Source organism: Mustela lutreola, chromosome 7 (genome assembly GCF_030435805.1).
Source record: "Mustela lutreola isolate mMusLut2 chromosome 7, mMusLut2.pri, whole genome shotgun sequence".
Taxonomy (NCBI): domain Eukaryota; kingdom Metazoa; phylum Chordata; class Mammalia; order Carnivora; family Mustelidae; genus Mustela; species Mustela lutreola.
Window position 1 is genome coordinate 116,226,248 of NC_081296.1, and position 24,961 is coordinate 116,251,208.

A 24,961-nucleotide genomic window follows, 5' to 3' on the forward strand; every position below is an offset into this window, starting at 1 on the left:
AACTTGTTATTAAATGGGTATTAAGATCTTTAGAATTTCTTTCTCCCCCTGTTGGTTTTGAATTGCAGACTGTCAAAATAGAACTTTTTTGTCTTGCCTTATGAATCTCCCCATTTTTTTTTTCCAGAAAAAAAAGGTCTAGCTTTGAGGAACTCCATTTTGGTTTTTCTTCTCCTTTGCAATATATTACCATTATTTCAGACCAAATCCAAAAATTTTTCTAATTTTAAGCTTGCTGCTTTATGTATTATCCAGATTTAAGGGAGAATTAACAAACAAACAAACCCAAAAATCAGTCTAATGGTTTGCCAACCCACAGCAGTGCAGATAAAAGCAGTTGGTTGCCCTTGGGCAGATTTTGACCAACATTATCACAATGACTTTATCCTATCAAGCAAAGTGATCGGCTTCCCTCAAAGAGCCACCCAACTACCTGCTCAGGCTATTAATGTCTTTTCATTACCTATGATTTTATTCTATTCTACATGTGCCCCAGTTGCCATTGGGTTGAAGCAGTTACACGGTCAGGAAATGAGCCATGGCAGCATCGCCCCACGCACCAAAGGGAAGAAAGTGCTGGTGGCTGTATGGACTATGTGTGCAGTGTGAGAGCTGGAGACTTGTAGAAAGAAAACATTTTAAACAAAATTCTCCCTTGTCTTTGCAGACAGCACTGCTTCCTTATTCCATGGCAAATTCTTTTATAAGACCAAATATTATTTGGTAACATCATTAACCCTACTCTAACTGATCTGTCTTAAATCTGGATCGTTATTTGTTGGGTTTCTTCAAGTGACACATTGACACAGAGCTTTGGTCTTCATCCCTTTCTGAACCCACCATGAGCCATGGGCCATCAGTCCCTTCCTCTTCTTTTGTACAGACAACAAACTCACTTGCAAATTTAAAAAAGCTTTGTCTTTCCCTTTCAGGCTTCACCCGCCTTCCCTGGAACACCTTCACTTCCCACATTCCCTGACTTTTTTTTTTTTTTTTTAAGATTTTATTTATTTACTTGACAGAGAGCGATCACAAGTAGACAGAGAGGCAGGCAGAACGAGAGGAAGGGAAGCAGGCTCCCCGCTGAGGAGAGAGCCCGATGTGGGACTCGATCCCAGGACCCCGAGATCATGACTTGAGCCAAAGGCAGCGGCTTAACCCACTGAGCCACCCAGGCGCCCACATTCCCTGACTTTTTAAAGCCGTCTGGCTTCACATTCCTTCTTGTAATGTAGTTATGAGCTTGCATGTCTCATTTCCCTCCCAGATGATCATCTCAAAGGTCAGAGCCATGACCCAGAGCTTATACAATAGTCTTCTTAATAATTATTTGTTGAATCTGAACTAATGTGTTTTTCTCATCATCAACCAAGCCTCCTCTGATAAGGGTTCAAGCAAACTGAGTTACAGCACAAAATCTCAATACCTTGTGTAGTACAAGAGACTGACCATGTACTTGCCCTGTATCAGCCTTACTTCTAAGCATGAATCTCTCCAATCCACACGAATTGTGTGACAAACCCTTACCATGTAACATATTATTTTAAAAGAAAAAATTATATAACCTTAAGCAGATTACTAATTCTCTCCACAATATAAGTGTTTATCTCAGTGACTAATTATACTTAACATCAGTTTCCTCTTTTAACTTTGAGTTCCCTAAACAAATACTAGCTTATTTCTCTGTGCTTTTGCATTTTCTCTTTATGCTTACAATATTCCCTGCCCTGATTGCTTGTCTAACTCCTACCTCATTTCAAGGACTCTAAATTTACCTCATTAACCCCAGATTCTTTCCTGACCCCAAAACCATAATCGAACTGCCTTGCTGACATCTTCACAGAGAGATATCAGAAGCCTGTGGCACTGGTCCAGATGAAATACTATAGTGCATAGTGGTCTAGATTAGGACTGTACCAATGAAGATGGGCAACAGAGGCAGAGTTTGGGGCATACTTTGAGGGTTGCGTCAATAGTGTCTATAACATATAAATGCAGATTAGTTCACATTATTAGAAGGAGCTGGACTCAGCTCCTTATTAATTTTGCTCCTCTTTATGGTTAAAGAGCTGCTGATTAAGGACTCTGTGAGCAGATACCTGGCAGCAGCATGTGTTTGGCTGTCAAGCACAGAGTTTGATTATATAAATCTATCATCACTAGTGGAATATCCAATTATTTAAATTCTTCCTCCCCTCAGAGACACCTTGTTGAATATGCAGGCTTCCATCTCCACCTTCCTCCTTAAAAGGACCACTTAAATGTCTCACAGTTATCTCATGCTTAACATGGCCAAAACTGAACTCCAACCTCCTAGGCTACCTCAGCCTGCTCCTTCTCCAGCATTCCCTAGCTCAAAAAACACACCATTCTCCATGCAATGCCAGAAACTTGGGAGCCAACTTTGACAATGATCTCCCCCTCACCACCCAGATCCAATTGATCAGGACAAGCTAATGATTCCATTAAGTTACAACTTGAAATATGAATCTCCTTTTCTAAGGTTATTATCCTAGTTCAAACTAACTTCCTCTCTCAAGGGACCACAGTAAGTAAATGTCCTTCCTGTGTCTACTCCAGACTTTGTGTGGTATGTTTTCTATTCATAAGCCAGCATGTCTTCTTAAAAACACAAATCTGATTATGTCTCCTTCATTTTAAATTCTTCAAACTTTCTACCCCTCTTCAAATAAAATTTATAAATCCTCAACTTGGCTTATAACACCCTGCATAATTTGGTCTCTGTGCTCCAGCCACATTAAGCTTCTCTCTGTTTTGACATCTTTGCAAGATGTCAGCTCCATATCTGTGCTCTTTTCTGTGGTATCATCAACACCTAGGCAATGCTTGGCACATACATGTTTAATTAATATTTATTGAACGTGTAATAGAATGAACAGGTTTTGAAGATTATCACCTTTATGCCAAAAGAGCAGGTGAACCCATTATAATTGTTTTAGCTACAAGTAATGGAAGATCCAACTAATAGAGGTCTAAACAATACAAATCTTTATTATATCATACAGTTAGAAGGCCATAGAGAGGGCAGCTCTGGGTCAGCTTTGGACAATTATTTCAGCTTCAGAATAGTATTTTCAGCCTCCTGTTCCTTTTCTTCTCTCTGCTCTGCAAACTCAATGTGCATGAATGGGACCATCCCCTTATGGCCATAAGAGGACTAGAGCCTTTCAGATATCCCAGATGGATGACAACATCTAACAACAGGAGTGTTTCCTCCATTCAGCTCTTTTTATTAGTGAGAAAAACCTTTCCTTGAAACTCCTCAGCAGAATCACCCTCAATTCTATAGGCCAAGATTGAGATACATGCCCTACCCATTCCTAATGAAATCACTGGAAAAGAGTTTAAGACCATCACAATTAGACCAATTATCAGTTATCCCTTGGAGCTGGAATAAAGTTTACTTTCCTTAAGCAGTCAGAAGAAAACAATAAAACAAAATCAGAGCTCTGCCAACAATGAAAAGTTGAGGGACAAGGAGAAATGAGAAATGAAATTGACATCGAAAAGACTATTGATAGGCCACCAAAAGTGCCCCAAAAGAACATTATCATTATCAAAATTCACAAATATTATCAGCCAAAATAGACTTCCTCTATTTAAGTCAGTTAATAGGACTTGGGTCTATATGCAAAGACTTAAGCTTAGATCTAAAACCATTGGTTGAGGTACAGAGCATGATAAGTAAGATCACAGTGTCTGGTGACCTATGATCCAACCTCAACCATAGCCACTATACATTTATTTTGTTTGTTTGAACAGTGAAGCTCCATGAAAGATCTTATTTGAGAAAAGGGTTCTACAGCTACTAGAAGGAATTTGAAAATTCCTAATCTGATATTTTCCAAATGAGCAAGTGAGTCCCAGAGAGATGATATAATTAGTTTAAGTCACATACTGGCTAAATGGCTTCATAAAACAGGACATCTACAGGGACCCAAGTCCCAGAGGAAAGAAACAGACCAGATTCAAGATGCCAATAACAAAGGAGAGGATACTCGGTAACAGTGTGCTTGGGATCCAATGTTTAGGATCACTGGTGTTGGCCTTCCAAGTGCAGATAACACCTGATCAGAGGGGAGTGTTTGAGGGTTGAGATAAGCAGCAATTGTCCCTGCTCTTTCTAACATCCTTCCTCCTTCTCTCCGAGGCCTCCTCTTTCAGGTGCTCCTTAAAAGTTAATGGACCACATTCTCCTCTAGTTCTTGCCTCACCTGTTTTTTTCTTCAGTTTCAACTACCAAGTTTTCTCTGATGAACAGAAATTTCTATTCCAGCACTTCTCTCCCCAGCTCCAAATTTGAATTTATAATCACTCACTGGCCATCCCCAACTAAATATCCCGCAAACACCTCCAAATCCACACATTTAAAACTTACACCTGACACCTTGTGTCCCCTCATTCCTCATCTGTGTGTGCTCTTCCTCAAGTGGTCCCAGTGCCAGTAAAATGTCTCCCCGTGTGAGAAGAACCAGGCCAGAAAGCTGACCGGTCACGTTCAACCCTCTTTTTCTCACCTGCACATCAAAAGTTGTCAGGATTGTCACTTTCAACACCTACCTCTCTCTCAGACAAGCTCCTTTTCATTCTACCCCTTGCACACAACCCTCACTGTTTCTTTTCTAGTTTTTTTGTAGTAAGTCCCCTGATGGTCCCTCTTCCCCTCAAGTCCATCCCCTGTTCTAGAACCATAATGGTATTTCTAAAACAAACATGCAAAGTAATTTTCTTTCTTAACAATTTATATTCTGGAGCTACAGAATAAAGTTCAAATCCTCAGAGGGCCCCAAAACCCCATCGTGATTTGGCTTCCTTCCTCTCCAGCCTAATTCCTGAGCCTTTTCTCCTCGTGGGGAAAGGTGGTCTTAAAGGTGATTTAAAGCCCAGGCTTTGAAGTCAGACTGCCTGAGTTTGAATTTTGGCTCTGTCATTTGCTGGGTTGTGTGTGAAGTTATTTAATATCTCTGTGCCTCTGTCTTCCTATTCATAAAATGGAGATAATAATATTCCCTGAAAATTAAGTGAGATAATATAGGTCAAGTGTGCAGAACAGTGCCTGGGAAACAATAAATGCCCAATAATAGTTTCCATCTCCTGTACCAACCATCTCAGCCATCTCTTTGAACATGATGTTTTTGTTCCTATCCCTATGCCTCTTCCTCAAATCACCTTCCCTATTTTGTTTCTCAGGCAAAGTCCTCCCCATTCAAAAGTCACTTCTACTGGACTCCTAAAACTTCAGAAACAGGGACCCCTGGGGGGCTTAGTTGGCTGAGCATCTGACTCTTGATTTCTACTCAGGTTATAACCTCGGGGTCTTAAGAAAGAATACTGCATTGGGCTGCGTGCTCAGCGGGGAGTCTGCTGGAGAAGCTCTCTCTCTCTCCTATTCCTCTGCCCTTCCCTCTACTCATGTGCATGCACACACTTTCTCTCTCTCTCTAAAATAAAGAAAGAAATCTCTTTAAAAATTTCAGAAGCAAACTCTTGATCCTCCATTTCAATAAGAACAAAAGAGACTTAAGATTTGCAGAAAACACATTTAAGACTGCAGAGCCAACATAAAGGGATTCTCCATCATTCATTTATTCTTCTACTTATCCAAAAAGCATTTGGTGAGCACCTATTATAGTCACTATTGTAAGGGTTTGTAAGAATACAATGATTAGTAAGATAAGAGTTCAAGGACCAGCACTATCTCATAGAACTTTCTGTGATTATGAAAATGTTCTGTACCTTCTCTGACTGATATTGTAGCAACTGGCCAGATATAGCTATGGAGCACTCAGAATGTTATTCATGCAACTCATGAAATAAATATTGAATTTTGTTTAATTCTAATGAATTTAAATTTAAATAGCCACATGTGCTTAGAGACAGCACAATCTAGACCAACACATAAATAAATAATTATCAGGTGAACAGGACCATTGAGATATGTATAAAGTAACATGGGAGCAAAGAAGTGAATGACCGATCATTTTTGGAGTTGGCAAAAAGCTTCCAATATGTGGGTATGAAGAATAAGTAGGAGATAGCTTGGTGGGGAAGAGTAGTGTAAACAGAAAAACTAAACTTCTCCAGCCCAGACAGAACCCAAAGAAGTGGTTGATAACTCATCTGAAAGTTTAATGAAGCTCTTATAAGCTAGGGCTTTGTGTCACTGATTGCTTTCTTTAAGAGGCTTATATCATTTGGTTGGTTTTTATCTTCAATGAGACTGAAGGGGCACAATGGAGGGAATGGAGAGGAATGAATGAAGATGAATGAACTGTGCTCTGTATAATACTATGAAATGTATATTTTGAAATAAATAACCTCAGAAATTATAATGTAGTTGGGAATATTCTTCATTTTGTGAGTTTATACTATACTACACCACACTACACATCACTGAGAATTTATATGTGTCCTGGGAGGGTGTGTGTTGTTGTCTACATGTATGTGTGTGTGTGTGAGAGAGAGAGAGAGAGAAACAGAGAAAGAGAATAGTATTAAGGGGCCTATCCACATCTTATTTTAGGTGAGAAAAGTGAAGGGGGGAAAACTCTGAGGACTCAAGTCTAGCCTAGATTGGAGTACTTTCAGAGACCATCCTACCCTATCCTCCCGAGGCTCGAAAGTGCATTTCTAGACTACATTACTCAAACTTTGAGGAATACACTACTGGGTAAGAGAAATGGATCTGAGGCTGTACTTGGTCATGTGGAAAGGGTATCTAGAAGATGAGCAGAGATTCACCTTGAGGAAATGAGAAGAGAAGGTAAACCTGAGGACATAGGAATAAGGTTAGGAAATGTTACAGGGGAACACTGATGACTCACAAAGGACCTATTTGATCAAGGTTGAAACTCTTGGATCTATTTCTATTTCTTTTGAGCCATGGAAAAGTTAGCATTCTGAAGGAAGTTTTAAAAGTCTTCCCTTAATATAATTTCTTGTTTGTAGAACTTAGCTTAGTGAAGTCCTGAAAGGAAGTGAGGAAGAGCACAAAGTGAGCCCCGTCATGTGTTTACGACCTCCACCATGTTCTCCACCAACCCTCTCCATGACGGTCCTTCAGATAGGAACTATTTTGTCTTGGAAGAACTATGGACTTTGCTGCTGGATTCAGCTTTCAGCAAAGACAGCCTTGTCTGGTGGTAGAGCAAAGAGCAGTGGGTGGGAAGACAAGACTCAAAGGAGCAGTGATCTAGTGAATACAGGAAGAGGAGATCCAAGTATATTTCCTCCTCTAACATACACACACACACACATACACACGCAAACACAACTGCACAAAGATACTAATGAATGATGACTCTCAAAGGAAGTAAAATACTAATATTTTGATAACTGAAAAATGCACTCCAAAAGGCATGTATGCAACTTAACTGAGTAATATTTGAGAATTGTGCCTACATCTATTTATACCATGATACCTAATTGAGTCTACTTGAAAAATGCCAATCCAATTAGTGAAAAATCTTAATCACAGCTGATTTTTAAGGTTATGCAATTACACTGCTTTTAGTAAGCCGAACACACCTGGTGACTGACAGAGCTCTGCCAAGTGAAGGCCTACAAGATCAGCATTAATGGTTAACTAATTAGCAACACTGGCAAACAAAACCATTTACAAATGCTCTACTAAAGTACTTGAAAATCTTTGTACTCTTGCTTCTCCTTGTTTGACTATTCATTTAGTCGTCTTTATTCAACATGAAAAATATACAGAAAAACTCCAAACCAGCCTTTGTTCAAATTATACATGAGTGACAAACTAAATTGATGACATTCTTCTCTATTTATTTGAAAAATATCACCAGCTTAGTAGCCAACAATGTCATGGCTGGCAAGAAAAAGTGATTCAGTAAAATTATCTTACTGAGCTGATGGACCATGTTCAATTTCATTTTGCCCAGTGTTATAAAGATTCCTACTGCCTCTCTGATTTTCAAAATAGCTAACTACAAACTTCAGCTTACTTTGAATACTTTTCCTTAGAGTGATAAATCTTTGAGAACCTGGAGAAGTCAGGTACACTGCAATAGGAAACAGCTTAATATGGTGGATATAGTATAAATTTGCCTGGTTTCTCTAGAGCATCTGAATATTTCGCTAAGGACAAGCTCTGCAAGTCCCAGCCTCCTCCCAGTAAGTAGTTGAAGAGCAAAGGACTTGGGAGATTCAGAGTGTGGGGGCACCAGTGATTGTCCAAAAAGCCCACAGCACACTGGACAGATGGTTAAATATAATCTGCCAGCCATATAATACTTGAAGTAGTAAATAAGAATAACTTGATTTAAGAAAACCATTCACGAAGTACAGAGTATTATAGAAGCAGTCTGAACCTAAGCAATTTGAGCATAAGAGGCAGGCAGAAGCTAGAGTATGGGTCTCGTAGGCTGTGTTGACCCTTGAACCATGAAAAAAACCGAGTTCTTTGATGTTTCTTTCCAACATAAATCAACTCTAGTTTAGATATCAAGAACATGACTTTCTTCCCCATTAAGCTCCAGCCAGGATATGCTGGTGAATCATTAGCAACTGGCTATCTGCCTATAGTTCTGATATGAATATTCTGACTTGAATAAGTATGGCAAATGTGAAACTACTAAGATGTTTGAAACTTCACCAGTTTGTCATTCATGTGAACAACTCTACTGAGTCAGATATTAATTTCCTAATGCTGGAAGAATATTTTCGCAATTTTTTGGTGCTATTCACAATAAAACACCTAGACACCTCACACCTAAGTTTAATCTGTATTATTAACATTGTCTCTATCACTTTCTTCAGTCTAGGTGGACAATCAACAAAACAGTAACTCAAGCCCTAATCTGGCCCCTTCCAGCTACCAACATGATATCATAGAATGCAGAACTGAGAAGAGATACACAGAGACATGTTAGCATCTAATCTACCATGTAGATGAAATAAATGTAAATAACCTCAAAGCATAGGTAATAATTATAGAGTAAAATAATTAAGAAGTGATGAGTTTAGGGCATTTTTTCTTTTGTATTTAATATATTTATTTCAGGGTAAGTTTTTAGAATTTACATTTTTAATGATGGCTATGTTTAACAACCGGCCTAGAAAAATACCTGAAAATTTAACAACCCACTCTTAGAGACAGTAGAGCTAGCTCCAGCACATCCTGTTCCAACCATGGTTTAAATATGTAAGATGATAACCTGAAGAATAGTAATATGTGATCTACTAGTATCCTTTAACATATGACTGTAGGTGGCTTCAGATACTTCAAAGAACATAGCACCGTGGAAAAGAGACACAAGGCTAACAACAATAACAAAAATGTGTAGAATATTTATAATAACCAAAAAATATAAGAATAGATACAAAGCAGTGAGTATGTAAGATGAGGTTTCCAACGACCTATCTAATCAATGTCTACTCTTCTTATAAAGAAAACTTGTATTTTTAAAGATTTTATTTATTTATTTGTGTGAGAGAGAAAGAGCACGAGCAGGGGGAGAGACTGAGGGAGAAGCAGCCTCCCAGCTGAGCAGGGAACCCAATGCAAGACTCAGTCTCAGGACCCCATGATCATGACCTGAGCCAAAGGCAGACAATTAACTGACTGAGCAATTCAGGTGTCCCTTCTTATACAAGAAACTTGAAAAGCTATCCATCCAATAGGCATTCTTTCCTTTCTTCTTACCAAAAGAACACTGTTATTATTTGGAGCACCTGTGTTCCCAGTTAAATAATTATACTTTCCAGGCTCCTTTGCAGCTAGAGGAAGCCATTTGGCAGTTTGACCCAATGAGAAATAAATAGAAATTACTCAGTAGGGCTTCCAAGAAGGCTCTCCAAAGGGATTCATTCAATTGGCACGTTTTTTCCTTGGTCTTTCTCTCCCCTATCTAGAACTCTGTGTTAATGCCCTGAAAATTTAAGACTAAAAATCCATGCTTGAGGTATTTGAGCAGAAATATAAAAGTCAGTACCCTGATGACATTATAAAGAACCCTTCCATCTTGACATCGCCTACTCCAACCCTCATTACATGAGGGAAAATTGAGAAGAACATATTTGCAAATGACATAACAGATAGAGGATTAGTGTCCAAGGGTTAGAACTTATCAAACTCAACACCCAAAGTACAAATAATCCAATCAAGAAATGGGGAGAAGACATAAAAAGACATTTTTCCAAAGAAGATATCCAATTGGCTAACAGACAACATGAAAAGATGCTTATCATCAGGAAATACAAATCAAAATCTCGATGAGACATCACCTCACACCTATCAGAATGGCTAAAATTAACAAGTCAGGAATCCACAGATGTTGGCGAGGATGCAGAGAAAGGGGGACCCTCTTATACTGTTGGTGGGAATGCAAACTGGTGCAGCCACTCTGGAAAACAGTATGGAGATTCCTTAAAAAGTTAAAAATAGAACTACCCTATGATTCAGCAATTACACTCCTAGATACTTACATAAAAGAGAAAAAAAATACAGATTTGAAGGGGTACAGTCACCCCCATGTTTATAGCAGCAATGTCTACAATAGCCAAACTATGGAGAGCGCTTAAACGTCCATTGACTTATGAGTGGATAAAGAAGAGGTGGTATATATATATATATATATATATATATATATATATATGATGAAATATTACTCAATCATCAAAAAGAATGAAATCTTGCCACTTGCAAGGACATGGATAGAGCTAGAATGTATTATGCTTAAGCAAAATAAGTCAGTCAGAGAAAAACAAATACCATATGATCTAACTCATATATGGAATTCAGGAAACAAAACAAATGAACATATGGGAAGGAAAAAAAAGAATGAGAGAGAAGCAAACCATACAATACTCTTAATGATAGAAAACAAACCGAGGGTTGATGGCAGGAGATGAGTGAGGGATGGGCCAGTTAGGTGATGGGTATTAAGGAGGGCACTTATGATGAGCATGGGGTGTTGTATATAAGTGATAAATAACTAAATTTTACTCTTGAAACTAATGTTACACTAGTTAACATTAACTAATGTTAATATGTTGACTAACTGGAATTTAAGTAAAAATTTGGAAGAAAAAAATTTTAATCAATTGATCATAATTAGATTAATCTATTCTCACTAGTATTTTTTGCTATCTGCAGCTAAACTAAAGAAGGCTAATTAATAAGGATCAGCATGAGATGACTGGGAAAGATTGTCAAATGAGAATATGATAGAGCTCAGCCATCACCATTACCATTTCCAGTTTAAAGAGTATCTAAGAGTCCTTCACTAACTCTCCCTCAATCTTTCACTAAACATTTATAAGGACCAGAAAGAGAAAAGCAGAGCTTACTATTAATGCATTCGATGAGCCAAGAAGGAATTTCAACTAATGTTGTTAAAATAGGAATGAGAAATAATTATTGACCCATGGGTCACTCTTTGCTACCAGAGGCATAAGTGACGAGCCCTAAAAAAAGGTAGAGAGACAATATATCCCACTTCCACTATACTGGCCAATACCTCTTTGTTTCTAAATAATAGAAACCCAACTCAAATTACTATAAAGTTCAGGCAGAGACTAATGGAGAAGCTTGTATATGACTAAGACTCAGATCCCCTTCATGTGTTGTGTTTTCTTGCGTTGGCTGAATTGAATACATCTCGGGCTTCAAGGCATAGCCCCCAGCAGCTCCAGGGTCCTATTCTCCTGGGCTCAAAAGCAGAAGAACATTTATCTGTTCTCAGCCTAAGACCACTATGTGTCATTGGCTCTGCCTGGGTCACCTCCCAACCTTATATGAGTCACCGTGACCAGGGGAACCTGCAGTCCTCTTATTTGCCGTGCCAGAGTCATCTGCCTCCTCCCTTGAACTAGGGGAGGAGCCCCTTCAACACTATAGGGACTGAGTAGAGCCACATCCCCTATTGGGGAGAATAAGGACATACAAAGCTATACCTTGGCTGTTTACTCAGTGGACCTACTTTTTTGCGAAGGCATCACATTGGGAAAATATGATGCTCCAGTGAATCATTTCCTTCCATATCCCCACCCTGTATCAGCTCCAGGCAAGAGAAGGAATATTTCTCTGAAAGAAAAATTGAGTTGAGTACCTGGAAAAGAAGGATGCATGGAGGGGGACAAAAATCATGTCCATTATAGCTTTGTCACCCTCGGGTCAGAAATTCAGAGTCCACACTAATGGAAAACTGGCAACAGTCCCTCTCCCATGTCAACAATCCATTCTGAGCCACCACTTCCCAGATTGCTTGAACAGTACCATATTTCTACCTACACATATCAAAAGGCTGCAACTTCAAGGAAACACCAAACCAGGAAGGTGGGAGAAGGAGCCTGAGGAAGAAAGCCAGTGCATTTCACCCTGAGAGGTCCTGTCGTCAGTGTAAACTCTTGAAGGGAGGAAGAGCACGGGGTGAAGTCAAGGCTGGGGATTATAATTTTCCATGTGCCACAATGATTCATAGAGTCAGAGGCAGTGGGAAAACAATAAGCTCTTGCGTCAACCAGGCAGGGCCACACCACATGAATGTCTACCAGACACTAGGAATCAAGCGGGGAGCACTTCATGTCAAAAACAAGAGGATGGTGGTATATTTATCAGGTATACAGAAATAAAAAGTAACCAAGGGACACATACCAATTACACACAAAGACTTAAACAGCACAAAGAGAGAAATTTATGTTGACAAAAAGGAACAAACCACCATAAATTTTTACAAGTGAACTATATAAAGCAAGAACTACTGTAAATAAGAAGGAAAATTGTTCAAAAATATTATTTCAGATTGACAATAACAAAACTAAAATCACTACATGTCAAAACTTATCAGTAATGTATTGCTAATATAATAGAGGACTGTTTTAGTCATTTATTCAGTAAAGGAACAAACTACTCCAGGGCAAAGATTTTAAAATCACTTCTCTCTTTCTCCTTCTTTGTTATTATCCCAACCAGCAACCTACTTAAAACTGAAAAGCCTTGAATGGTTCTGTGTTTTCAGAATGGTCTTTGTTCTACTTAATATATTCTTTTTTTTCTTTAACTTAATGTATTCTTAATTTTTCTTCTTCATTGACCCCTAGGGCATATTTTACCTGCCACCTACCCAATATGACATCTTTTTGATCTATTGTATTGACTCAAAAACATTTATTTTAAAGGGGCCTGATAGATATGACAAAGATTCAAGATAGAAAATCTGCCCTTGGTGTTAAAGGTCAGGGATAATAAAGGCAATAGAAGCAGCTAAGGGAAGTACTCTAGTCTGATGGGGTCATAACAAGTATCAAAGACTGGGCAGCTTGAACAACAGAGATGTATTGCCTCACGTTCTTACATTTCTGGAATCCCAAAGTCCCAAATCAAGGTGTCAGTAGGACTGTTTCCTTCTGAGGGCTTTGAAGGCAGATTCGTTCCAGACATTTCCCTCTGGCTTGTAGATGGCCATCTTCTCCCTCTTTCTTCACCTCATCTTCCTTCCTTTTTATAAGGATGCCAGTCACATTGGGTTAGGGCCCATCCCAATGACCTCATTTTAACTTGATTACCTCCGTGAAGACCCTATTTCTAAATAAGGTCACATTCTGTGACACTAAGGATTAGGACTCCAATACATCTTTCTTCATTTTTCAGGGAGGGAGACTAAGTTCAACCCATAACAGGAAAAATGGATCTTTCTGAAAATAAACGAGAATAGAATTGGGACTGCTTGCTGTCCACTGAGCAGAGCTTCTCTCTTTAACAAGCCACCTAAAATTACCACACTTAAGGAAACTCTTTCTTCCTGTTTTCCATTTTATCACCGATCAACTCACACTACCAACCTCCCTTCCTTCCATAAGTCAACTGGATCTATATTTTCCTATCTCCCATTTTTTTTAATTTTTAGTCACTTAATAAGTAAAGCATTAATTTCTTTTTCATAAAACAAAAGCAAATTCACCATGCTGAAAGTCATTCACATTTGGTCCCTGAATAGCTCCAATCTACAAATGGAGCCACTAAGTCCCTCCCAGACTCTGAGACCAAACTGTTCCCTATACAGCGAATAGAAGAGTCTGGACTCAAGCTTATTTCTGGTTCCATGCTAATAGAAAAGTTCAGCTTGTCAGTTTAATTCCCTGTCTTGTGACCCAGCCTCCTGTGATTAAATCTTTACCTTCTCTTCTTATTATTCTTCATCTAAGTTTCTACTTTATAGTCTACCACTTCATAGCTAGATCCTTTTTTTTTCCCCTTTAAGAGTAGGATTTACAATTTCTGCATTCTCTGTCTGCTATCTATCAATGTAACCAAGAAATCGTATTCTTATCCAGAAGCATCACTCTCCTTAGAACTGGGTCACTGATAGAGTTGCCAAAGTTGTATAATGTTAAAACACCTGCTCCCTTGAAACTCTACCAGTTGTTGGTCTTGTCCCTACTTGAACATCATGGTACCTGCATATAGTAAGTATAAAGGAAATGTTTGTGGTTTTTAAATAAACATTAATTGGTATTGGACATTGAACATTTGCTAATGTCACTTCTTTCCCTCCAAACCAAGACCAATACCTCAAAAGTCCATCTTTTTTCAAACTCCCATCACTGCCTTTTCATCTCTGGAAGGTCCTACTTTGCTTCCACATACAAACCACTGATCTTTATTGGGATGATGAGTCTCTCAGACTCAAATTCATGACTTGCTTATACTAAGACTCAAATCAAGTCATGTCAGCCTAGTCAAACACTGGTTCCACCATACACATTATGCCTCCATTATATGAAGTAATAGAAATTGCTTAGTTCTAAAATGAATAAATGATAAACATATTCCAAATAGTCCTAATATCTCCTTCCTTTCAAGTGGATCAAGACATACAGTCACAGAATTACTCTGGTAAAGTATATGGCAACGGTGCAGTAAAGGTTTAACTCAGGCCCTGTTGCCCCAGCCTTGCACATTCCAAAGAAAGGCCTGACCTAGGAGGATCGGGCTTTGGCCAGCTCCCAGGAGATAACCTCTGGGTCCTTGGAATATCCTACTTGGTAAAAGTGTCCTATATTGCCAAGGCCTTGGTCAGGCTGTGTCCATTTGACCAGATGGTTTATGCTAGCTAATGATGTGACTTGCAGTAAATGCCTGTTTTTGTATGCCTGAGGTCCTAGGTTATGCTGTAATAGTTTTACCTCTGGAGAGTTAGAACTGCGTAGCTAAGGTTAATCACATGGGTGCTACATGCCTATAAAACTAACCTGAAACATTATAAAGGTAAAAACTCTAGACACCATAACTCTGGCCAGCTCCTCTGGTTGACAACACTTCCTACGTGTTGTCACACATCATCACTGGGGAGATGAGGCAAACTCATGTGACTGCGCTGAAGACACCTACAAGCTTATGTCTGGTTTCTCCTGAACTTCATCCACTCACCTTTCACATTTGCTAATTTTAATCTGTATCCTTTCGCTACAATAAACCATAACTGTGAGTGTAACAGTTTTTCTAAATCCTGTTAAGTCCTTTTAGCTAATCATCAAGTCTTATTACTATCTTGACAAGCCCTGGCTCAGAGCCACTTTGAGTGAACACCAAAATGAGTAAGAGAAACTCATTATTTTCATTTCTTTATCCCTGTAGATTTTTGGAACAGAGAACACTTAGGACTTCTACATAGATCTATCTTTTTACCCTGGTTCTCACCTCTATAGCAAATCCTCAAGATGAACTGACTTGACCTAGAAAAATTTTCAATGCCTTAATGTATTAACGAAAAAAGTCAACCTGTACAGACTTAGCTTAAGGAAATGATCACACATGTTCACAGAGATAGGTATAGAATATTCAGTCCAGTATTTCTGGTAAGTAAAAAAACCAAAGCCAAGTTTTATGTTCTCCAACACAGAAATGTTATAATGCATAATAGACTAATCTTACTATGGAATCGTATATAGCTAGTTCTTGATATGTGTTGCAATCCAAGAATATTACTGAGGTTAAAAATCAAGTGTAATAGTGTAATAGGCACAGCTTCATTTTTATAAAAACAGAGTAAAATCGTCATTCTTTTGTTTATGTACACACAGCAAAAGAGCTGGAATCTTATTAATCAGATACCGGTGGTACCATGGAGCAGAAAAAGGAAGGGTAGAGTGAGAGAAGATTCCTTTGGTGACATTTAAATATTTTTCAACCATTTCTGGTTTGGTCTGGTGTTGTTTTTTAATTACCACAAATTTTCAAAATACCAGACATTGTAAAAATTTAAACGACTTTGCCTTTATTTACAATGTCAAAACCACCTGGCCCTAGTCAGCAAAATTCAGCAGTGTTAGAATTGGTATTGTATTTACCTTCACTTTTCCCTCTGAGCAATCTCACAGGAGCTGTGCTGCTGGTTTAGCAGAAGGGAACTAGCTCACCAGATATGAGAACAGATAGCTAGAAGGGAGTTGGCAGACAGCTTGCATGAGAATGAGGCTCCTTGATAGTGTTCATTTGACCCTGCTTGACCTTGTCATAAAGACCTTTAAAAACTAAGTATGAATGTTCTTGTTCCCCTAGCTCATGGAACAAATACCCTCAGCAGGAACTTCTCCCATGAAGCTATTCTTTGTATTCTGAGGGGCTGCGGAAACTCCCTACTCTTGAAGAGCAGCCTGAGTACTGAGTGTGGGTTGTGACAGTTCTGGGGTGATAAAGAACACTTTACCTGGCTGAGGTGTGATCTCATGCAAGTCCACTTCTACTCTATTTTTTTTTTTAATATTTTATTTACTTATTTGACAGAGAGAGTGAGAGAGAGAGAGCATGAGTGGGGAAAGGGTCAGAGGGAGAAACAGACTCCCCACTGAGCAGGGAGCCCAATGCGGGACTCGATTAGAGGACTCCAGGATCATGACCTGAGCCGAAGTCAGACATTTAACTAACTGAGCCACCCAGGCGCCCCCCAAACCCACCCCACCAATTCTACTCTAAACATCAGTTTTTTTCATCTGGAACACAAAGATCAGGAGTAGATCATCTCTCTTATCATTTATAGCACTACAATTCTAACTGTATTACACAATAAATTAGCTACATTTTCCTTCACCTGGCACACCTTCTTCCCTCCACATGGCCACTGCTTCCTCCCACCAAACTCTCTGTTTTTCCCAAGAAAAGGAAAGTTTAGGCTTCTATTAAAAGAAACCAAATAATTCCTGTTGGGCAAGTATCATCACCCATCACCCAACTCCTCATAGACCATGAGAAGAAATGCATTTCTTCTAAATACATTTAATAAATTGCAAATAAAGCTACCCACTTCATACTAGTTGTATTATATAATTCTAACACTTCACACCATGATTTATGCCTTTTGATGTCTAAAGAAGATGAATTAAAACCTTGATTAATGAAAAGCACATGTTTCATATTCATATGCCCTCTTTAATCTTCTGTATGAAGAAAGAGGGAACATTAATCTCTGACAAAAAAATGAAGTCTCAGCATGGAGAGAATAAGGAACAGGCCTCAATGTTAACACAGATGTAATTCAAAGAGCTTGTGATCACTTTCAATTTCTTTGACTAACTTCTAGATGTTTCTAACATTTATTTTGTCTCTCGATTTGAAGTCCTATCAGGAAATACAAGAAGAAAAACATTCACTTATGGTCTTCATTTTCAGAGCAAATTGAGTCTCATTATAAATGTCTATACTCTTCTACTATAATTTATCTGACCACAAGGCCAACAGCAGAAGATTAAAGGATCACAAGCAAGGGCTGCTGGGCATGTCAGAAAGACAATGAGCATTCCTTCCATCATGACACAACATGACCCAAGTACCCAGCAATCCTACAAGAAATTGCAGCAGACACACTGCACCACTAGCTCTGTTTCTGAAACAGCTTGGTGTTGTACGTTCCTGAAATTTCATGTACATTCTATTTCACTGTTGCAATTATAAATCCCTGAAGTTAAGAATCATTGAAAAATGTTAGTAATATCTGTCCTCTAGCACTACATGAACAACGGATATCAATGATATTTGTGGTTTCCTTGGAGCAGCTCTTACACTTCAATCGTTTACTGTTTAATTTTAGGAACATCAATAACATCTGAAAAAATAACCTTGAAAACCTATACTTATAGCAACTAAAGTTAATGTTATGTAAAACTGTAATTTAGCTGGTGAGCATATTTATGGAACAGCTGTGAAACAACAGATTCTGTCAAGATCTGAGGTAGGCACAAAATATATAGAAGACAAAGTCCTTTTCTTAAAAAAATTTATACTCTACCTGGGGCCCAGAGCATGGGAGGTAACATAGTAATTTAGCAAGGAAAGGGAGAAACCAGTCTGAAATCAAACTGAAAATGTAAATGCTGAGTCTATCAAAGAAAGGTGTGAAACAAATCAGAAAGTGTTAAACATGTCCTGATCGAAACTCAGAGGAGCTTGGTTAGGGGGAAAGTGCATCAAAGGGTAACACTTGCTGGCATAGTAGAAATGGTGAGAGCCTCAAGGTTAGAAATAAAAATTTTAAATGGCAATAGACATTTCAGATAGAGAGGAATCAGCAACATTTTGTAAGAATCATTCTGATTAATACTTCTTGAGTCACTGCCTAGGGCAATAAAAGAGTGGGGTGTTGGCAGGGATCCCCAAAGTGCCTGTCTTGGACTCTTAAGAGCAAGATAAAGGTGGTGACACCAAGCACACATGTTATCAGGAAATTCAAGGAAAAAACTAGAGTGGTGTATCTTGTGTACGTAGTCTTATTTAGGGTTCCACTTTGGAAACTGTAACCACTGTACCATGGTGACAAACAATGTCCATGCCGCAGATACCAAATCAGCCACACCTCAGCCTGGCTGGTGTTTCCAAACACTTTCAATAGTCACAGCCTGATTCCTACAAAAAGGAAAAGGCTGCAAGTCATTTGTATAAATAAATCCTCAATACCAGCTTTACTATCTTCCTTCTTTCTTTCACATAAAAGTACACTTAAAAGCTTCTGGTACCCGTCGTAATGGAGTAGCTGATAGCAAACTAATCCATCCCACTGAAAAAATTACAAAACCTGGACAAAATATGTTAAAGTCACTGCAAGAATTGAGGGGGAATGAGTGCAGGCAAGGATTTGAAGTGCTGTGATGCACGTGGAAAAGAAGGTACAGGTAGTAAGCTTTATCCTTTTCATCTGGCCCTTGCCCTGCGGTTGCTTTCCAGTTTCCGGTAAGCAGAGGATTAGACCTCTGCCAGAAATACACTGGTCTTAATGGACTATGGAGAGAGAGTCTGGTATCTGGGCAACCACAGGAGCTTTTAGATTAAAAGCACAAAGAGAAGGGAGCCCTGGGAAAGAAAGCCCCATGATCTGCATGTAAATTTTCCTCAATCGTTGATCAACACCTAAATTACACATGAAAAGTATGAGCATAAAAGAGGTAATTCCTGGTCAATTCAATAAGCAAGAAAGAAATACAGCCATACAGATTGTGACCTATGCTCAGACAACATGATTGTCAGAGTGGAAATCCCACTGAATCTGGGGAAAAAACAACCCTAGAACTAATAACTGAGCTTAGCAAGACCATAAGATATAAGATCCATGTTCAAAAGTCAATTATATTTGAACACACAATTAAAAACTGGAAATTGAAAAATTTAAAAATGTACTACTTATAATAACACCTCAGGTACAACTTGAGCAAAATATGTGCCCTTAACAAAGCAGTAACAATTGGGTCAAAGACCTAAATAAATGGAAAGATATACAGTGTTTGTGGATTAGAAGACTCAATATAGTGCTGTCAGTTTTCCCCAAATTGCTCTGTAGATTCAATACAATCCTAGTAAAAAATCCTAGCATTTTTTAATAAACAACACACTATTTCTAATATTTATAGGAAAAGAGTCAAAACAATTTTCTTTTTTAAGGAGCAAAGCTGGGGATTCCTTTACCTGACTTCAAGATAATCTGAAGCTTTAGTATTCAAGAAGTAAAGCAGTGGAAGCGTAGACACAAGCCAGCCTAACAGAGTAAAGGTTCTAGAAATACATTCATGGATATATATTTCACAAGATGTTTATGCAATTCAGTGCATGAAGACCTAGTCTTTTAAAAAAAAAAAAAAATAGACATGCATATGAAACTAAAATATTCTCAGAAATTTAGAAAAAATTGTCTATCAATAACAGACTGAATAATAAGCTATGGTGTAATCATACTATTGAATATGACACAACACCAGAAGAGAACGAATAAATTTCACAGCCATGATGTTAGAAACCAGACATAAAAGACTTTTTATTCAAATGTCTACATTAGGCAAAACCAATCCATGAAAATAGACATCAGGAAGTGGTTTCCTTTGCAAAATACTGACTGGGAAGTAACAAAAGGGAGCATTTTGGATGGGGATAAATTTCTGTATCTTGATCTGGTAGTGATCACATAGTAAAAAATTCCCAGAATTGAACAATTTGGATTTGTGCACCTTGCTGTATATATGTTATTATACCTCAGTTTTGAAAAAGAAAGAAGAAAAGAAAAAGAAAGTCGAGGGAGGAAGGGAGAGAAGAAAAGCAGAAGAGGAACAGAGAGAAGAACAGAGGGAGAGAGAACTTTATACCCTGCTTTTATGTGAGGATATGATTTCCAGGATATAGTGTCAAGTGGAAAATCAAAACCCAGGAAAGTATTTATTATATGACAGCTTTTATCTAAGAATGGAGGTAGGAAGATGTAAATATGTTTATTTACCAAAGAGCAGAAATTGGTGAATAAACCAAAAATGAATAAAGTGGAGAGGAAAAGAATAGGGTACAGGCAACAAAGATGAAAGCTGTGTCTCTGAATATACTTTGTTTACTCTTCTAATTTTGGAACCATATAAATGTTTTTATGTAACTTAAAACAAATAGATTTAAAAAGGAATACTCTATAAAGATAACAATCTGAAACAGATGTATTTAATAGTGTATCAAATTGATGGTATGATTACATGGAGAAGAATCCCATCAAGTGACTATTAAAATATTATATATCAAATATATCTTCCTCTGGGAATGTATACAAAAGACAAAAGAACTGCCACGAAATCACAAGCTACATTCAGCTATATTACTTTTAGTAGAAATATTGTGACTGCTACTTTTAAAATACAGTAAATAGGAAATGTCATTAGGAAGTAATATTTTTCACATAGGAGAAAAGAGATACAAACATAAAATAAAAAATAATCTGTTTTAATCTCCATATTTATCCCCATATTTCTTCAAACTAAGTGTTATTTATCACCTTAGTTGTGGCTTGGGAACAAGCTTGCAGATCTGGGAAATGGAGAATCAAGTTTGGGGCCCAAATAAATTTGAGGACTAACAAGCACTACATTACATTGATTTGATTCTGGTGGGAACACAGGAGCAGCATAGCACTGAATCTGCCCATCACAAAGAACAGCAAGGAGAATAAACATGTAAACTTTATTCTCAGGGAAACCAGGAAACAGAAAATTAGAAAACTTCAAATAATTGCTGCCCAGTGATGGGGTAGAAAGAATAAAGAGTCGGAGAAAGACAAATACCATATGATTTCACTCATAGGTGGAAATTAAGAGACAAAACAAATCGGCAAAGAAAAAAGGAGACAAAAAAGCAGACTTACCTTCAGAGAACAAACTGGTGGTGACCAGAGGGGAGGAGGAGGAAGGGGAGGAGTGAAAGGGATTAAAATACACTTACCACAATGAGCACCCAGTGATGAATGGAAGTGTTGAATCATTACATTGTCTACCCAAAACTAATATAATGCTGTATGTCAATTACACTTGAATAAAAACACAATAATTTTAAAAGTTGGAACCACACAGGAAGGCCAGACTTGAGGTTTTTCATTAGGGTCACAGAGGAGGATGACTTTGAGCTGGGAAGCCCAGGGATCCACCCTGGCCTTATGCCTCCACAGGAACCTCCTGTAGATAGCACAAAAATCTATCTCATTAAAATATGATTAACAACAAAGCAATATGCTCTACATTCACACCAAGATCCTATGAGAAAAATTTAAAAGATAGAAAAAGAGTGAAAACACCAGAAAAACACGGACTCAAAATAGATAAGAAGTATAATCTAACATTCCAACTGAGAGTCTTAAATTTTTATGTAGCAGTTGAAACTATAAAGGAGAAATACCCAAACTCAGCAAGCAGATGGCCAGATGAGAGGAAGTGATAGCATGCAACAAGAACTGACAGCACACAGGATCCCTCCCCCCCAAAAAAAAGAAAAGAAAAAGAAAACAACAAAGCCATTTCGGAAATGAAAACTAAATTACAAAGAACACAAGGAGGAAGAGGCAACAGAAAAAGCACAATAAAGATGTAGAAGATAGAGGCAAGAAAATCAAATAAAATGCAGAGTGGGGGGAAAAAGGACTACACTAAAAATATATTTATTTTTTTAAGATGTATTTATTTACTTGAGAGAGAGATGGAGAGATGGAAAGAGAAAATCCGGAAGCAGGCTCCCTGTTGCGTAAGGAGCCCAATGCAGGGTTCGATCCCAGGACCCTAAGATTATGACCTGAGCCTTGAGATCAGGACATGGCAGCCTTCCAACTGACTTAGCCACCCAGGCACCTCGAAAATATACATTTAAAAAATAGTAAGACTTCAGAGAGTTTTGCCAATTAAATTTTTCTTCATAGATACATTTCACAACTATCCAATATTGATCATTCACAACTGAAAACTTTCACAGTGCAGAAGGTATCTCTTTGCTTTTGACTGTCACTGTAAAACATTGTTGAGATAATTTTTTCAACCTTAACATGGACCTTTCTAGACTAACAGAATCACAGGCTCTGGTTATAAATCTCTTTTCTTTTTACATCAACAGTTAAAATTTGTGGAACAAAAGCATGTTCCTAAAAACACAATATCAGTGACTACTCAAGGGAAAAAAAGCTCCTACTTTCCAATAACTTAACATGAGATAGACAGTTGACTGACTGATAGACTGGTAGATGATGATCACACATTAATAGGTTAGATAGATACACACACACATACATACATACATAGACAAGCCAGACAGAGTGTTAAGAAAGACGTAACTTTTTCATTCATGTTTTATTTTTCCATTGATTGAAAGAATAGGAGTCAACAACATAATTTTTATCAGTAAGAGAAAAAAAGTAAAGATTTGAGAAGGCCCTGGATATGAATTCAGTAATCAAGTAGACAAAATACCTCCATCCTACGGGGTTTTTCCCCTCAATCTCTAAGCATGCCTAGAAATTACTCCAGTGACTCATCACTTTCTTTGTGAGGACTATTGTGAGCTTTACCAGTAGTACTAGGAGGACCTTTTGTAGGACAGGTAGTGCCAAGGGGCCACAGCCAAAAGCAGTGTACCCTACAGAGTTACCAAGTTGGTTCCAGAGTCAACTGCGCATATGGAACAAAATGAGAAAAGGGAGCCAAGTGAAGAGGGAATAGCAGTAGGAACTGATACGAGGTAGACCTTTAAAAGCAAAAGGAAGAAGGAACTCTAAGCAAACTCGGGGACTTTGCACAGCTCTCTAGGCACTACTCTCCATTCCATGCATGAGGTGGGTATGCTAGAAGTAGTTAAAGCAGAAAGACCCTTCATTTCTGACTGGCACATCAGAAAGACGGCACTATGATGAAACTAATATATAGCCAGTATCAAAAGTACCCCACCTGTTGATGCACAAACTGTGGTGGCATATCACCTTGAGAAAGATGATAGGTAGATAGATAGATAAATAGATAGATAGGATAGATATCTGCCCCCCCTTCTTGACCAACCTTCCTCTAGATAATGCCCCCTCTTCTATTTCCATCAACATCTATCTTGACTCCCTCAATTACTTCTAGCACACATCCACTTTTCAATCCGGTATGTGCTAACATCTGCCCTCATCATCCTTCTAAGATTGCTTCTACTAAGGTCTTCTACCTTTATTATTAAAGCCTGTGAAGACCAGTAACTTCTTTAAATAGAATACTGTGCTGCCCTTGATGTTGTCCACTGGTTCCTATTATAAAGCTTTTCCCTTCACTTGCAGGGCACCAGACTCTCTGAGTCTTTCCTTTCTCTCCACTGATGATTTCCAGATTTATACCTACTGCCCCCTCATGCCTGATCTCCAGTCAGTTCTATTATTTTGACTTCTTATTGTAAGGCAGAGGAACGTGATAGTTAAGAGCATGGACTTGAACCAGAATACCTGGGCTGGATGATCTTGGGGAAGTCACCTAAGCTCTCTCTGTCCTACAGTTTTATCTGTAAAATTGGGGGAGGGGGTTGGTAAATAACATTACCTACTCCATAGGATTCTTTTTCCAATTAAATGCTTTAGTATATATAAAGGGTTTTTTTATATAATATATGTAAAGTTTTTAGAACGGTCCCTGAAACATAATAAACACAAAGTGTTTGCTCTTATTTTTTTAATTAGATATCACTTTCTAGAATTTCCTATAAGCATCTCAAGCCTGTCTCCTAAATCTGTTCCTGCTATATTTGTTTATTCACTTCTCTCCATCTCTAGCCCCAACATCCTATTTGACTTCAACTCTCTGGGTGATTAGTCCATACTTACCACTGTAGCTTTAGTTCTGGTCCTTTCTCCCCTACTTCACCACCACATTCTTTCACTCTATGACAGAAACTAAAATCTATTTTTTCACTGCTTGACCATATCATGCTTTCTCCTTACTCAGAGCTCTTATCTTCTCTTGTGGCCTAGTCTTCCAGGAACACACACACACACTCTCATTCCTTTCTACAGAACACCAAATATCCATTCCCATGTAGGACCAGCATGTATGTATGGTTGCACAGGATAAGCACTGAAGAACTCCAGGGGAACTCCATTCACATCTGAGTCTATGTGAACAGAATCCCCTAGAGTGATATAGCATCTACAAAGTCACATATGATGGTTCTTGTCTCCCC

At 38.3% G+C, this 24,961-nt stretch overlaps 1 long non-coding RNA gene across 2 annotated transcripts in view; it reads right to left on the reverse strand.

Annotated features, from left to right (window-relative positions):
* Positions 1-24,961, reverse strand: part of LOC131836662 (uncharacterized) — an 80,934-nt gene that overhangs the window by 17,555 nt on the left and 38,418 nt on the right. Inside the window, exon 1 of one of the 2 annotated variants that reach the window (XR_009355712.1) lies at positions 21,642-21,686. The exons of the other annotated variant lie outside the window; for it this stretch is intronic. This is a non-coding gene — a long non-coding RNA (uncharacterized LOC131836662). Of the gene's footprint in view, positions 1-21,641; positions 21,687-24,961 lie in introns of those variants that run through there. 2 annotated transcript variants of the gene reach the window in all.